This window comes from Chenopodium album, chromosome 10 (genome assembly GCF_948465745.1).
Source record: "Chenopodium album chromosome 10, dcCheAlbu1.1, whole genome shotgun sequence".
In the NCBI taxonomy this organism is placed as follows: Eukaryota; Viridiplantae; Streptophyta; class Magnoliopsida; order Caryophyllales; family Amaranthaceae; genus Chenopodium; species Chenopodium album.
Window position 1 is genome coordinate 62,424,343 of NC_137843.1, and position 18,102 is coordinate 62,442,444.

Sequence of the window (18,102 nt, forward strand, 5' to 3'; positions counted from 1 at the left end):
GAGTATTCAACAATTCACACAATAACCTTTAATTTTTTACAACTATCATATTCCTGGGCTTTAACCATTAGGTTAAACTTTTGGTTGATTTAGTCCACTAACATGGTATCGAGCCAACATGATACAAAGATAACAGGTTCGATCTCATCCACCCCCCACTTTCAAGTAAAATATTAAGAGCTGGTTATGAAGAGGGCCCATGTTGTATCCACACTTCAAGCTTAATGGGCTCTCGTGTGTAAGGGTCGTGATAGAGTATAAAATATATTCATAGACTTCAACCATGAGTTTGAGCTTTTGGTTGAGTTGGTCCACCAACACTATTTAATTTCTTCGTGATGTTTGTTTTTCATGCAGGAAAGTGTGAAGAAAATCAGAAAATTTTGTAAAAAATGAAATCAGTTGCAGTAATTGGTGGTGGAATAAGTGGATTAGGAGCAGCATATGAGCTTGCTAATGCAGGAGTTAAAGTGGTGTTGTACGAGAAGGAAGACTACTTGGGTGGCCATGCTAAAACTGTTAATGTTGATGGCATTTATCTTGACCTTGGTTTCATGGTTTTCAACCGGGTACATTATCATTTCTATTATTGCATAACGCCACTTAAAGTGTGGTTTTATCATGCATTTCTAAATAACAACATAGAATAATACGGAGTATACCTTTTCTGTTATAGTAATATTGCAAAAACTGCACTTTACACTATACATCACGCTTCTTTGACTACATAGATTTATACGTAACATATAATATAGTTATGTAGAATCTTGTTAGATTCGTCTCATAAAGTATTTCTATAATATCAATAATGATAGATATTTAACGTATAAAATGTGTTTTGAGATGTGTAATTTCATCCTTGTTGTAATATTTGTGGAATAGAGGAAGTATATATGTTAGTGCACATTAGCGTATAACTTCAAGGCTCTAGTCAATAAGAAGGAAAGGTTGATCATCTGCACATTATTTTTCTAACTTAGGCTACTGTTTGCTCATTATGTATGTTCTTTCTAATACTCTATAGTATTATAAGACAATTCATTGAATCTCATTTATCATACTATTATGGTATATTTAGTCTTTCTTTTTTTAATTATTTGTTTTATAGCCTACCATCTAAACATGTGCCGGCACGCGGGCGGCACGGGCCCGGCACGGGCACGGGTGGCGGGTGGGCCGTGGGCCGTGCCGTGAACAAAAATCCGGAATCTGGCACGGGCACGGCGGGTGGCACGGTGGCCGACACGTGGGCGGGCACGCTGGCACGACCCGCCGGCACGGCACGTGGCACGGCCAGGCACGGCCCGTGCCTTACCGTTGGAAAACTAGCCGTTTATGGAACCGTGTCTCGATTTGCCCCTTCTCAAACATCCAAAAATGTAAGTAAACGGGCCAAAGGTTTATTTGCACAAGCTGCTAACTTGATGTCTAAGTATTCAGGTACAGAATCATCATCATCTAGGAGAACACAAAGCGATGTTTCGGAGTTGCAAATGTACTTAAGTTACGACTTCATGAAAGGCATGGACGATGAAGAGAAGTTTGGCCTCGACATCCTCGATTGGTGGAAATCACAAGCCGTGAAACATCCAATTTTGTCGGCAATGGCTCGTGATATTTTTGCTATCCAAGTCTCCTCCGTTGCTTCCGAAAGAGCTTTTAGTGCGTCGGGAAGAGTTCTAGACGATAGAAGAACAAGACTAAAACCCGAAACACTTGAAATGTGTGTTTGCTTCAAGGATTGGTTGGATGCCGAAACTCGTTCTCAAGATCGTACTTATGCACAAAACGACGACGATGAAGGAACGTCGACTTCTTTTAGTTCTCATACTTCTCAATCCACTCAATTGGCGGATGAACTTAAACCTCTAGGAGACGAAGACGAAGGCGAAGACGACCAATAATAATTACATGATTACATATTTACATTATACACTATTGTATTCTTTTTGTATTATCGAACTTCGTATTCCGTATAATAAATGAAGTTATTCAATATTCATACACTATTGTACGATTTTTAATTATCATTACTTATTTTGTAATTTTGTATTATTGAATTATCGTACATTCGTACCGGCTACCGTCATATAATAAAATAAGTTATTCTTCAATTTTTTGTGTTTTCGGATTATCGCACTCGTATTTTTTTTTATTATATGCATTGTTGTTTTTAATTCGTTTTTTTTTTTATCATCTTTTTTTTTTTTTAAAAAAAAAGAAGGGTGGCACGGTTTGGCCTGCGGCCCGGCACGGCACGGCCCGCTAGGCACGTGGGCCGTGCCGTGCCGTGGGCTGGGGTGTGCCAATTTCAGGCACGGCACGGCACGACCCCCACCCCGGCACGGCCCGCGGCGGTGCCCGTGCCCATGTTTACTACCATCAATGACAATGATACGTTGATCCACTCTCAAGTCTCAAAGATTAGGGTCAAATAGCACACTGATTTACAAAACTCCCCTCTTTTAATTCAACATACCCTCTATATTGTTTTTGACAAAAAACAAGGATGACACTAAGAATAATTCTAAAACTACACAATTTTTTTTATTATTATTTTTTTATCCCTCTTCTCACGTATTACTATAAACTAGATAGTGTCCGAACCATGCTTAGTTTTTAAAATTAATACAAAAAGTTTTAAAATATAGAATTCTTTACATAAATATAAGGCAATAGTAGTCAACCCATTAATAAATAATGAAATTTGTTAATCGATTAATTTAATGTATGTAGACTAATGTGCATAACAATAAATAATTAGATAATAATGCTCCTAGAATAATTAATACATGTAAAATTAATAAAACTAAAAAAAAAAAAAGTATTTTTTTGTGAATTGCTATACACCGCCATCTAAAATGATCACCACCGCCTAATGGACAACCATGCCCTTACTACTACACCACCCCCTATCCTCCTCAGCAACCCACCATCCCTTCCAATCGACGACAACCACCACCACTCTGACCGGCAAGGCGGCAACCCATCACATCACCCTTTATAACGACCCACTACATCCCCCTTTATGATGACCCACCACTTTTCCTCGCCGGCGGGAAGGTGGCAATTGTTTTTTTAATTTCCGACAATCGCGATAACCAGATCCCATAACCGGTTACCGTGCAGGGAAACCAGAACCAAAAATCGATTATTATGCACAATAACTGATTTTGGGCTCCAGTTACCGCGCATGGTAACCGGTTTTGGGCTTCGATTACCGTGGGGCTGGTAAGTAGTTTCCATGGTAACCCAAGCCCAAAATCGATTACCATGGCCAGTAATTGGTTTTGGGCTTTCGGTTGGTATGGTTGCCGAAATTAAAAAAAAATACCACCACCTTCTTGCCGACGAATGGAGGTGGTGAGTCGTCATTGAGGGGAATGCGGTGGTCGTCGCCGGTCAGGGTGGTGGTGGTGGTCGTCGCCGATTAGGGTGGTGGTGTCAATGTGTTAGTAAGATAGTAGTGAAACACTAAGGGCATAGTTGTCTATTCACAATAAATGTCGGATGTTTTGATATTTTTGTTGGAGGCATTTACAATAAATATAGTAGTTACAAAAAATAAAAAGAGTTTAGGAGGGAAAATGACTAACTCATGATTAGTCACACTGATTTTTCAACAAATAATTCTCTCCGTCAAAAAAAACAAACGTAAAACTAAAATAATTATAGGGTTTGGAAATGCAATCGTATTTCTTAATTTGGCAACACTCAAAAATAATGTGGAAATGCAATCGCACCCAAGGTACTCTATTGTTGATACATTTTTGTTAATTATGCAATTGCACCCTTATTTTATTGGAATTTTTCTTTGATAGAATTTGTACTTGATGTCTGATTGATTTGCATTCTACAATAGTAATTTAAGTATTATCTGTTGTTGAAATTGTATTTTCACTTTCTTATTTGATTTTAAGATCACTAGTTGTTTTAGTTTAGTAGAAGAATAGAAGATAGATACCAGGAAATTGAACACTTAACAAGGCTAGTAAATGATGTAGTTGGTATTTTTGATGAAAAAGTGAAATTGGGAGATGAAAGAATTAAGAAGAGGTTAGATGAATTGAGAGGGATAGGTTATAGCCTTATAGGTGAATCCCATGTAGGAAAGAAGACATGAATGTATTCAAATGCTATCGTTGTTTCTTTTTTAGTCACAATAAAAGAATGTTTTATGTCTCGCAGATAATAACCCTTTATCGCAACTATAAAGAAACGAAGATAGTAATTAAAAGGGATATGAAAACTCAAGGGAAGGACATGTGAAATTCAATAGATCTTATACTTCGTATATGGTAGACAGACATATAGACATATAGTTGCTCCAATTAAATGCCTGATAGACATTTGCACAAGAATTTACGCGAGTGAATAGAAATAAATGAGTGTTGAACCCAAGTCGAGAGAAACCATTGACAAAATATTTATTTTGAAGGAAAAGGACAAGTAAATTGGAAAAGAAGTCTCAATTTAGCACATTTTGGCAAAACTATAAATAAATCAACAATTATGTCTAGTTAGTATTGTATTTTCGTAATTATATTGACTCACATGGGGTCTATTTTTTAAGTAAAATGTGGTTGATTTATTTACAGTTTTGATAAACAAATTTAATCTATCAAGGTGATTAACTTGTATTTTCTCTAAATTTAAACATCACAATTAGAATAATAGGGCAAATAAATTGAAACATTCGAGATAGAATAATGGGGCAAGTAAATTGAAATGCGGAATATTATAGATATAAATAAAAAATGTAAGTATGAAAATGAATATATATATATATATATATATTGAATAGCATAATGAATTTATATATAATGTCGAGTATTATTGATTTATTTATTTAATTTTTTTTTTTTTGGGGGGGGGGGGGGTGGTAAGTGGGGCCCACACAACCCATCCTATCACACGAGAAAACTGTGGGTGGGAATGCCCGAGGATGTGCTTGATCCCAGGTTGAGACCACGGAACGTGAGTGTAGCTCCACCGAGTTATTCACTCATGCACGTCGAGTGTTATATTCAGTGGAGCAACTACAATATGATTTTGTAAGGTTTTCATTTTTGGTGCATGCAAACTTATCAGCAATTACCCCCTTATAAAAATTATCATGTAACCAAAGGATTAAAAGTCTTTTCATGTTAATGATTAGGGATGGTCATAGTAAACTATACAAAGCCACATTATTATCAGATGTTGTAGGGGAAGTTTACCTTGAAGAATTGCCCATGTATAAAATGTGGAATTTCAATGAATACGGATTGAAGTATAGTTGGACTTTTACGGCTTTGGATGCCATATATGAAGAAAGATTTGTAGTACACTTCATGTATAAGAGTATTATCTACCATTCAGGCCAATTCAATTCAGTTCAGTATGCTTATATAGTTATATTCAGTAAGATTGATTTAGGTGTACTTAATGATTTTGTTGGTATGGAGTACTGCTTTTGTGGACTAACTCAAAATAAAAGTATATATGTACAATATAAGTCCTCCACTCTTCTCCTAAATATGAAAATTTCATACTGCTTGACAGGTTTCATATCCAAATGTGGCAGAGCTTTTCGATGGTCTTGGTATCGAGGTGGAAGCCTCTGAAATGTCATTTTCTGTGAGCTCAGATGAAGGCCAAGGATGTGAGTGGGGAAGCCGAAATGGGCTGAGAAGTTATCTTGCACAGTTAAGTAATGCAGTGAAGCCAAAATTTTGGAAAATGCTCCAAGAAATTAAGAAATTCAAAGATGATGTGATCATGTAAGACCTTCACGTTGCTGAAACCTTTTCCTTTCTTGTTGTGACATAATTGCTTTTATCTTATCATACTGTCAAAATATAAAATTGTTGTATGATTGTTTATGTAGTATTCTTTACGTTTGTTGCTCTGATGATGGTTATTATCTCATCACTCCTTCCTTCTTCATGAAGGTACCTTGAAGTTCTTGAAAATAATCCAGATATGGATCGTACTGAAACCCTTGGCCATTTCATCAAGTCGAGGAGCTACTCTGAGTTGTTTCAAAAAGCTTATCTGGTGAGATTGCCAAAGTTTTTTGTCAGATGGTTTAGTGCTCTTGTCAGGGTTATAACTTTCTAAGGAGCTGAGTTGAGTAGTGGAGATCAAACTTGAACCGAGGCTAGCTTTTATCTCCTTTACAATCGTAAATTTGTAAAAATAATAGAAAGTTTGGAAGGATATATTTTAAATCTGACCTCTGCATTAAGATAGCATTCATTTCGAGAAGCATAATATTATGTATTAATGCTACAAAATGTACTGAATTGTGTGATCAAGTTCAGGTTGTTAAGGAGTCAAGCACTACTGTTTTCAGCTCAACTTGATATTTGTTGAGCTAAAAAGCTGAAAATTAATCTTGTTTGTGTTTTACCTTGTTTCAAGCAAGAGCTTATGTTATTTTATTTAATTTATTTATTTATTATTTTTTTTTTGTAGATTCCCATGTGTGCTTCCATCTGGTCTTGTCATTTAGAGAGAGTGATGGATTTCTCTGCCTTTTCGGCCCTTTCCTTTTGTCGCAACCATCACTTACTTCAGGTGGATATCATTGACATTTTTTTTTCCTGTCTTTTGGTCATGTTTAATCCCACTGATTAAGTAAACATTGGTATTGGCAGTTATCTGGCGGTCCACAATGGCTTTCTATGAGAGGACGCTCACAGCAATATGTGAATAAGGTATTAATTACTTTTTATTCTGTGGAGGCAAAACATTTCTTAATGGCAGGATATTTTGCAATGCTTTTGAAGCAATAGTCATTTCGCTCCCTGCTAGTTTATTGATTTCTTTATTGTCACGTCCTTAGTAAGTTGTGATATCTTTTGTAGCTAAGAGAGGAGCTGGAAGTTCCCTACTCAGATATTTTCGTGGGGGCGTTCCCTACTCAGCGACGCGCTGCACTTCCTAGACCCGGGTGTAGTGATAAGTATGCAAGGGTTGCTAGGTCGTCGCCCAGAAGCGACGCGCCACATTGCCCGAGTGTGGTGTCAAATGAGCAAGGGCGTGCCATTGGGGCGTTCCCTACTGAGCGACGCGCTGCACTTCCCAGACCCGGGTGCAGTGATAAGTATGTAAGGGTTGCTAGGTCGTCGCCCAGAAGCGACGCGCCATATTGCCCAATTGTGGTGTCAAATAATCAAGGGCTTGGAGTTGGGATCAGGAGGGAGCGTGGGAGAAAAGAATTTAGTTTGCGGATTGGTTCTTGGAATGTGGGGTCTCTTACGGGAAAATCAGCAGAATTGGTAGAAGTAATGAAAAGACGACGCGTGAACATCATGTGCCTCCAAGAGACAAGATGGACAGGAGAAGGAGCTCGAGGCTTGGTTTTGGGGTATAAGGTATGGTATGTTGGGCAAGAAACGAGCCACAGAACAAGGAATGGTGGAGCTAGGAACGGAGTTGGTGTGGTTCTCGATGAGAGGTTGGCAAAAGAGGTGATCGAGGTCTATCGGAAGAACGATAGGTTGATAAGGCTGAAGTTGCTATGTGGCAAGGAGATTGTGAATGTTATCAGTGCTTATGCTCCCCAAGTGGGTTTAGATGCAGAAGAGAAACGACAATTTTGGGAGGACCTAGACGAGGTGGTGCAGGGTGTCCACCACTCAGAGAAGTTATATATTGGAGGGGATCTAAATGGGCACGTTGGGGCGAGCCGAGATGGCTATGAGAGTGTCCATGGAGGCTTTGGGTATGGGCAGAGGGACGCCGGTGGTGAAGCTATTATGGATTTTGCCCAATCATATGATTTAATTTTGGCTAATACTTGGTTTAAGAAGAGGGATTCACACTTGATAACTTTTCGGAATGGAGCAAATGCAACTCAAATAGACTTCCTGCTCACAAGGAGCATAGATAGACAAAGTTGCATAAACTGTAAGGTTATCCCAGGGGAGAGTGTGGTCACCCAACACCGGCTATTGGTAATGACTATTCGTCTGAAAGAGAAGGCGAAGAAAAAAGTTAGACAAGAAGAACCAAGGATAAGATGGTGGACCCTAAGGGATGCAAAAGCTAAGGTTTTTACAGAAAAGGTAATTGAAGAAGCGGATTGGGATGGAGAGGTGGATCCGGACATGACTTGGTTACGAATGAAGAACTGTTTCCTAAGAGTGGCCAAAGAGGTCTTAGGGGAAGTAAGGGGAAGAACTTCGGTACAGAGAGATACTTCGTGGTGGAATGAAGAGGTGAAAGCAGTAATTAAGCAAAAAAGGGAATGCTATCAAGCCTTAGGAAAATGTAGGAGTGATGAAACCTTTGCAGCGTATAAGGAGGCTAAGAGCAAGGCAAAGGCAGCTGTTCGCCAAGCAAAAGAAAAGGCATATCAGGAGGTTTATGAAAAGCTTGATTCCAAGGAGGGAGAAAGGATCATTTATAAGATGGCAAAGAGAAGACAAGAGGCAAGGAAGGATATTGGCATGGTGAAGTGTGTCAAAGATAAGAACCAAATGGTCCTAGTGCAAGAGGAGGGCATCAAGGACAGGTGGAAGGGGTACTTCGATGAATTATTTAATGGAAGTAATGGAGTTGTGATAGGAGATACCTCTATGAGTGATGAAGAAATCAACATGGAGTATGTGCGAAGGATTAGGAGAGTAGAGGTGGAGATTGCACTGAGGAAGATGAAACCTAAGAAGGCGGTTGGCCCTGATGGGGTACCGATAGAGGTGTGGAGGTGTTTGGGTAAGATTGGTATTGATTGGTTAACAAACCTTTTCAACAAGATATGGACGGCTACAAGGATCCCACAAGATTGGAGGAAGAGCACCTTGGTCCCGGTTTATAAAAACAAAGGAGACGCTCAAGATTGTTCTAACTATCGAGGAATTAAGCTTATGAGCCATACTATGAAGTTGTGGGAAAGGGTGATTGAACAAAGGTTGAGGGCATGCACAAGCATTTCAGATAACCAATTTGGTTTTATGCCTGGGAGATCTACTATGGAGGCAATCCATTTGATAAGACAAATGATGGAGTTTTATAGGGTAAAGAAGAAAGATCTTCATATGGTCTTTATTGATTTAGAGAAGGCATATGACAAGGTGCCAAGAGAGATACTTTGGTGGGCAATGTTGAAGAAAGGTATCCCACGAAGGTATGTAGACCTAGTTAAGGATATGTATCGGGATGTGTCAACAAATGTGAGGACATGCGGAGGGTTGACAAAAGATTTCCCTATTACAATCGGATTGCATCAAGGGTCTGCATTAAGCCCTTTTCTTTTTGCAACGGTTCTAGATGAATTAACTAGACCAATTCAAGATGAGGTTCCATGGTGTATGCTGTTCGCAGATGATATCGTTTTGGTGGATGAGACTAAGGATGGGGTTAATGTCAAGTTGGAGCAATGGAGGCAAAGGTTGGAATCTAGAGGGTTTAAGCTAAGTCGGAGTAAGACTGAATATTTGGTATGTCGTTTTGGCACTCAGAGGGGGACACGCAATGAAGTGGTGAGTTTGGATGGAAAGGATTTGACCATGAGTGAATGTTTTAAGTACCTAGGGTCGATCATCCAGAAGAATGGTGACATTGATCAAGACGTGACCCACAGGATTAAGTCAGGGTGGCTTAAATGGAGAGCGGCCACGGGAGTGTTATGCGACCGCAGCATTCCCTTAAAGTTGAAGGGAAAATTCTACAGGACTGCCATACGACCAGTGTTGCTCTATGGTACAGAATGTTGGGCTTCTAAGAAAGAGCATATTAAAAAGATGGAGGTTACGGAAATGCGCATGTTAAGGTGGATGTGTGGAAACACTTTAAGAGATAGAATCAGAAATGAGGTTATTCGCAAGAAAGTAGGTGTGGCGGGCATTGTAGATAAACTAAGGGAAAATCGTCTGCGTTGGTTTGGACATGTAAGACGGAGACCCGAGGGTGCACCGGTGCGAAGAGTGGAAGAGTGGGACCATGGAGGGATTAAACGAGGAAGAGGGAGACCAAAGATGACTTGGTTGGAAGGAGTGAGGAAGGATATGAAGTGCATGGATTTACGTGAGGATGAAGTTTTGGATCGTAAGGGATGGAGGAGAAAGATTTATGTTGATGACTACACGGAATAATCAAATTTGGTTCATGTTAGCCGACCCCACTTTTGGGATTAAGGCTTTGATTGATTGATTGATTGATTGAGAGGAGCTGGAAGTTAGGGGAACTCAAATAAGAATCAGTTGTGAAGTGCAGTTTGTTTCTACAAGTGATAAAGGTTAGTAGTGTATTTATGTGTTTTGTTTTTGATTGGAACATGATTCTTATAGTTGTCTTTTTTTGTAATTTTAAATATTTGGCTTTCTTAATTATCAGCAATGGATTAAGTCCATGGTAGACAATTAGGATATATTTGGATGCAAGTGGTTGATATAAATTATTGCATACGGTTGCAATGCTTGTATGAATGATATTGAATTCAAGATTCAAAAATTTGAGTAAGAAAGGCTTGTATGAAGTGTATTGAATATTGAAATCAATCCTCTACAATTTGTAGGCACCATTCTATTAGTACATTGGTCATTGACTGAATAGGAACTAAGCTTAAAATATTATGCAAAGGTTAGGGAGTCTCTTTAGCCTTATATGTGTTACAATGGTTTTTCTAAAATGAACCAACTCATCCCCTTCATGTATAACCAACATCCTGCTCCTAGTTGACAGCTCTAAATAAGCTTAAAACATGTAGAGTCATACCGTCTTTCATGGAAAGTTTGAAGCAAAGTGAATGCAATCAAACATTTTTGTAAGATGTAGCTTTTATACTTCATTGACCCAAATTAAAACGTTTTTGGGAAGAAAATTTTAGTTGTATCCCTCTCCATTTTCAGGATTGAGGTCCCACAGTGTTAATACTGAATAGCATATCACTACATTTGCAGGGTGTACTTTGTTCTGTGAGGATGGTTCAAAAGAATTATACGATGGATGCATTGTAGCAGTTCCTGCTCCTTATGCCATAAAGATGTTAGGAAATGAGGTGACACATGATGAAATGAGAATACTCGGTGCTTTTCAATATGTTTACAGGTGTGGATTTCTTTTTTAAGTTTAGATGGTGCATTAGTTGGTGTCTGCACATTCATTGAACTTGTTTGACACGATTGGTTCTATGTGTATTACCTGTGCCCTTGCACCCATTGTTAATTTGCACCTTCAATATGTGTATATGTGTGAGAATTGTTGATTGTTTTCATGTTTTAAAAAACTTGATTACTCTTTCATAACTATTTCTCACTTTAGAATCTCTCTCCTGATGATGTGTGCAACTTATGATGTACCACGCTCTGTACACTTAAGCTGTGCATACATTATCTTGTATTATGATTTATGGTGACACTTGAGAAGAGTTGCTTACAATTTCCTTAAGTTATTATTATGCTTCATATCTCTGTTGTCAGCTGTCTTTTTAATGTTTTTAGGATGAATATGCTGATTTTATTTATGCAATTTCCTAATAATTATTATGAAATTTTCAACTCTTGATTGGCAGTGATGTATACCTTCATCAGGACAAAAAATTCATGCCCCGAAATCCAGCAGCATGGAGTGCACTTAATTTTCAGGGGAGCACATTGACATACTGGCTTAATGTGCTGCAGGTGTGTGCTAATTCTCCTTGTCATCAGATGACATTGTGTCATTGATGTTTTGAAGCTCTCTTGTGTGCATCAGATATTTGACAATGGTTTACTGTTGTATGCTTGTATATATGATATGTGTTGACTTTCTAGCATTTTAAATTGAAGATACAACTGCTACAGCTGTTGTTTATTGTCGAACAAAGTCCAATGATGCTGTATACTGTTTTCGTAATATAAGCATGGCTGGTATTATAATTAGCTCTAAAGTACTGCACATCTTCAGTCAGTGCTCTGAGGTGGATTGTGTGCTGGTGTCACTCATAATCTCATATCTCTCAATGTGTACCTTGTTTGATTTTTTGTGCTTTGTTCATGCAGAATATTTCTGAGACAAATCCGCCTTTTCTTCTGACTTTAAATCCAACTCATCCACCAGAAAACATTCTGCTTAAGAGCTCCAGTGGTTTTCTTGTACCTTCTGTTGGTACAATGAAGGCCTCAATTGAGCTTGGTAATATTCAAGGAAAGCGAGGAATTTGGTTCTGTGGAGCATCTCATGGTATGTTTAATTAAAATAGTTTGATATACATTCATAGATTATACATTCACATTTATCTTCAATAATCAAGTAATCTTGGTACAGGGGTGAGGCTGCAAAAAATTTGAATTATCATTTGGTCTGAGAGTTATGTTTCTGAAAATATTAGCTTCCAATGCCATGCTTGGATTTTTATACTAGTAGCTATTACTAAAAGAACATACAGTTGCTAAAATGCTAACTATCACTGCTTCTCAGAGTCACTTTTCTGTAATTTTCTTTTTCGTATTCTCAGGCTGCGATTTCCACGAGGATGGATTGAAGGTACACAATTTTGTTTATACTGATCCAGAATCCAGACTATTACCACAACAGAATAGTAGAACCATTTTTTCATTCTGAAGATACTCTCTGAGTGTATTTTCTATTAAATGAGTTTATAATACCTCGGATGGGTGTGTATCTATCTGTCAGGCTGGGTTAATTGCTGCCAATGCTGTTCTTAAAAGGAACAACACTCCAGTTGCAAACCCCAAAAACATGGTGTTTTCTTGGACAGAAGCTTTAGCCCGCAGTTATATATCCAGATTCCTACAGCGTTTTATCCATGCTGGCTGTTTAATGTAAGTCCTATCTCTTTGAGCATGCATGAGATCTGTGACCTGTGTAAAATACTCGCTTTGTCCATAGAAATATTACAATTAGACCTTTACGCACTGTTTTTTAGGCTAAACTATGACCTTTTTTCTGATGATATGCTGTTATTGGCCCAAGCGATGCCCAAGTCAATGCATGTTATGCAAATTGCCCTATTAGTAAGGAGTCTCTTACTGGTCATAGGTATATCAGTTTTTGGTATAAGATGCTATGGTAGAATTGGCCTGGGAAGAGTCTCTAATTAAGTATATTATAGTATATTATGCTGCATTGGTGGATGTCAGATAATAAAAGGCATTATAATTGAAGAAGATGCATTCTCCTATCTGTTGGGTGTGCTGCTGTCTCCCTGCTTCATTTGATCTTTAGTGTTGAGACTGATATATGTCATTATTTTATGTTCGGCCTCTGCATTCCCTGCTCCCCTCATGTCTAGCTGTTGAACTATACAGCCCCAATATACATGAGTTGAAAAGCATTGTATTTCATTTTTCTTCTGGTGAAATTATATGTTAGTCTGCTTATCCTTTTTGTCTTTTGTAATTGTGGCAGTCTGTTGGAGGACGGAGGCACCGTTCTGAAATTTGAGGGTTTGGACAAAAGATGTATTGGAAAACTGCAATAAGAGTGCACAGCCCTCAGTTTTACTGGAAGGTGTTTCTCCTTGACTAACATATTCTCTCAAGTCAAGTGTATCAACCTTATCTGATACAATTGGAATTCATCTTTTTTTTTTTTTTCCTCAGGTTGCCATAGAGGCTGACTTGGGTCTGGCAGATGCATTCATTAATGGAGACATCTCGATTGTTGACCAAAATGAAGGTCTCCTGAATCTTTTCAGGGTAATAGAAAGTTTTGTACTGCCTTCAGATACTAATAAGTTATTCTTATATGTATTTCCTTGGCACATTCCAATGTAATTTTTAGTTGTAATATTTCATTCTTATATGATTTTTACAAGTTCTTATGCAGATCTTTCTTGCCAACCTATATCTATATGCTCCTGCGTCAAAGGATGAGAAAAATAGGTTTGTTCTTGCTTTTAGGACCTATTTGAATGTTACATTGTCACCCTTCACCAACCCATCAGTTATTTGTTGTTTATTTGAATCCTTTGTTTCTTCCAGCCTTGATTTCAAGGGTTGGTGGACACCAATGTTTTTTACAGCTGGGATAGCCTCTGCAAAATATTTCTACCAGCATTTATCCAGACAAAACTCGGTTACTCTAGCTCGTAGTAATATTGCTCGCCATTATGATTTGGTATGACAGTTGATTTACTAGTTTTGTTGAGTTCTCATATCTTCTTGAGTATATGTATGTGCATTAGGTACGTAGTCAATGTACGTAGTATATAAATTTTTTTGACATCATCTTTACGTTAATCACAGAGTAATGACATGTTTTCCCTCTTTTTGGACGACACAATGACATTCTTGTGCTATCTTCAAGGTCAGAGTTAAGGCTTTTAGAACTCAATACTGTATGCTGCTAACTTAAAAATAGAATTTTTGTTGCAATATTTTTACTTCAAATCTTTTATCCCATAATAGTCTGAAAACGAAGACTTAAGGGTTGCACAGCTTAGAAAACTCCACCTTCTGATCGAAAAGGTGAGCATTCTCCAGTTCATTCTACTTTTTATCAAATTATACTTACACTCAGGCTCACATATCTCATTTGAGTATAATGTAGGCTAGAGTAGAGAAACACCATGAGGTACTTGACATTGGTTGTAGTTGGGGTAGCCTTGCTATTGAAATTGTGAAGAAAACTGGATGCCGATACACAGGCATCACTCTAGCTGAGGAGCAACTGAAACTAGCAGAACAAAGGGTGAAGGAGGCTGGCTTAGAGGTATCATAAAAGCATTATCAGAATTTATGTGTGTTTGAAAAGTTTTAGAGTAGAAGACACATGTTGAATGGATGAGTAAACCTCACTTCATGCATTGTGTTGAGTGGGACAAATAAGGCATCCATTTACATTTAGAAACTTCTTGTGTATTGTTATTCTCATTCTTCATTACCTGATACTATTATTATGCTACTTAATTAGCTGTATAATTGTGTTCTTGCAGGATCACATAAGGCTTCTTCTCTGTGATTATCGTCAGTTGCCAGCCTCCCACAAATTTGACAGAATAATATCTTGGTGAGACCCTCTTGCTGATTTTTTATTTAAATAACTCACTGACTATAATCTAACCGTTGCTCTTGCGTTTGAATCAGTGGGATGCTAGAACATGTAGGAGATAAATACTATGAGGATTTTTTCCGGCATTGTGAATCCCTGTTGGCAGAAAATGGGCTTCTTGTCCTTCAGGTAAATGGCTGTGTAATTGGAAAATGGTGTTTCAGGAACAACTGATGTCTGCTAGGCTGTGTTTTTCATAACTCACATGATTGGATCATGTATGTCACATAGTACCACCGTTTAATTTGGCTGATTATTCGTGTGAAGTAAGGTTCACAATTCATTGCTCATTGCTGTAAAAATTGTGGTGAAGTTGGGTTTGGTAGGAGATCTAATCAGGCAGAAACATATATTTATTGGAACGTATGAGACTTGCATCATCTCTAGGATACAAGTAGTGTCAAAGTATAAAAGATTTTGGCCATGCTTATAATTATATCCTGTTGGCTGAGTTATGCTCTAATCGCTTCTTCGATCTTCAGACCATATCTATACCAGATGAAAGATATGATGGGCATAAAAGAAGCTCAGATTTCATGAGAGAATACATTTTCCCAGGAGGATGCCTTCCTTCTCTGAGCCGATTAACATCAGCAATGATTGCTACATCTAGACTTTGGTAAGTGCAACATCATTGATTAATTTTTTAAAGGTAGCTGTTTATATTTTTGATAGCCAATGATATCTGTCTTCTGGATATAATCAACTGCTCCATTTTGCAGCGTGGAACATGTGGAGAATATCGGGGTGCATTATGGACAAACACTCAGATGCTGGAGGAAAAATTTTCTGGAAAATCAGAGGTTAGACTTGTTTCCATATTATTCACCACAGATGCATTTCATCTTCATATTATTCAAGGAATATTCACTGCATCTTTTGTAATATGTTACCCCATTTTGCATTGAAGCTGCATTCACTATTCTAAAAGGAAACTAAGAAGTCTCTAAATCTGACCGTCAAGTAAACCACCTGAAAATTCTCTTTAACTTTCCGTGGATACTATTATTTTTTACGTTGTGCCAATGCTATATATGTGGTGCTCCGCTTCAAGGTGACAACCTAACATTCCTTGTGTACTCGCTGCACCCGGGTCAATCACACTGGTTGTGACCTACCTGCTGCTACCTAAAACCAAATACTAATGCTGCATTTGCTTTTTAATTATAACATAGACTACGTTTTAAATATAATTCTGGAAATTCATATAGGTAGTCTACTTTGGATTGACTGTTCTCTGCTAAAAAAAATTCTGTACTGTTTTTCATATTCTTCTAGCAAAATCCGTTCACTTGGATTTGATGAGAAGTTCATCCGAGCATGGGAATACTACTTTGACTATATGGCATCCATGTTTAAGACCCGGACTCTTGGGGATTACCAGGTAATTCTCGCTGAAATTTTTCATACCTCTCTTAAATGTCTTGTTAGCATAGGAATTTGTCTCGTGTGTAAATAATATGTGAAACAGCACAAAACAAGAAATGAAACAGTTTATATGTGAATAAGTGTATGTGTATGTGTGTGTGTGTGTGTATCAGAGACGCTTACTAGCTTTACTGTGATCTGTTATAAGTAGACGCGATGAAATAACTGGAGATCTCCATTTATTGATGCAGATTGTTTTCTCGCGCCAAGGAAATATTGTTGCGTTTAGTGATCCTTATGCGAGCATACCCTCCTCTCATTCTTTTCCATAGAAACAGATACTGGTGAACCTGTCTTCTTTGGTCCAGGATTATTCGAAAGTTGGTAAATTGATGCACTCAGGTTCTTTGTTGATTCTTGCCATTGTATGAGTGTTTGGGTGCTTTGAAACCTGCAGTGCAGTGGTTGTTTTATCTTTAAATTCAGATGGCTTGTATAATTTTACTAATCCCCTTAGTTATGTATCGTGTACTCCTTGCTTATATACGGATTCCCCTTTAGCCCTAGCCTGTTTTGGCTGGTGCTTCGAAACTTTCAGCAGTACTTCGTATATTGTTTTAACTTTTAGAAGGTTTGTATAATAAATCTATGTGGCTTGGCTCGGACTATGCCCTGATTGTTACCTTGAGTACTATTTATACCTAGTCTTATTATACACGCATATATCATCCCCTCTTTTCATATTTTAATATTTTTCGTGGTATCTATAAGACGGTTTTTGTGGAAATATATATATATCTACTGGGAGCTAGGACTCTTCTTCCTTAACTTCTCCCATCAATCTTCAAATTTAAACTATTAAAGGACTAATTCAGCTAAAAGATTAAGCTAATGTTTGAAGCCTAAGAATATGTTTTATACTCTATTACAGAAATGTGGATGAAGCATGGGCCCTTTGCTTATAATGTGCGAAATATTTCTTTTGAAACTTGGGAGTGGATGAGATTTGAACCCATAACTTTTGATACCATGTTAAAGGATCAATATAGCCAATGTTTGAAGCTCAAAAATATGTTTTATACCCTATTAAAAACTACTACGTACATAAAATTTCAATGCAACTAGATTTGCTTTTGCATAAGTTTCATGTGATAAACTTGATGTTTTGATATTTAGTGCATGTTCTCATATGATTATTTTCAGTTCAGCTCTAATAAGTTCAGTTCAGTTTAGCTCCTAATTTCCTTCTTATATATAATATTCAGTTTAGTTCAGCTCTAATTAGTTCAATTTTGTTGAGTTTGTCACTCTTTTATAACTAATCTTTTAAATGAATCAAAGGATAACATTAACTTAAACTCATATTAGAGCAATTCTAAGATGGTCCATGCAAAGACAACTTAGCTTTATTATAAAGTCATGCTTCATGTTCATGGGTCATTGTAGATTGTGTTCATTGAATAATTCCCGACCAAAAATCGAGATGAGATTCTAAGAATCATTAAAACATTATTATTAATTAGTTCTCGTATTATCAAGTAAAATGTCCAAAAATTCACTCAATCTATTTGTTGACTTATTCATCATGCCAGATGAGTTGAAAAGATCAAGTAATTATGGAAAATTGAACATCTACTAACATATAGTGACATAGTGTACAGTTTATATCTTGATTTTTGTATAATAATTATTTGTTTCTTTATCAAATATGAATGAATTTTTTTTTTTTTGAAACATAATGAATATTAGTAT

The 18,102-nt window shown here is 37.4% G+C and overlaps 1 pseudogene across 1 annotated transcript; it reads left to right on the plus strand.

Moving 5' to 3' along the window:
- The first annotated feature begins 360 nt into the window (after window positions 1–360).
- On the plus strand, window positions 361–17,017 carry LOC145564549 (uncharacterized; annotated as a pseudogene). The gene is made up of 25 exons (XR_014094854.1): window positions 361–569; window positions 5,545–5,762; window positions 5,934–6,039; window positions 6,460–6,561; window positions 6,642–6,701; window positions 8,615–8,621; window positions 10,154–10,225; window positions 10,890–11,037; window positions 11,501–11,609; window positions 11,970–12,150; window positions 12,425–12,453; window positions 12,604–12,752; window positions 13,339–13,440; window positions 13,533–13,628; window positions 13,759–13,814; window positions 13,914–14,049; window positions 14,178–14,238; window positions 14,340–14,399; window positions 14,482–14,643; window positions 14,867–14,940; window positions 15,018–15,111; window positions 15,465–15,601; window positions 15,705–15,785; window positions 16,261–16,366; window positions 16,602–17,017. The product of XR_014094854.1 is annotated as an uncharacterized LOC145564549 (transcript).
- The last annotated feature ends 1,085 nt before the right edge of the window (window positions 17,018–18,102 follow it).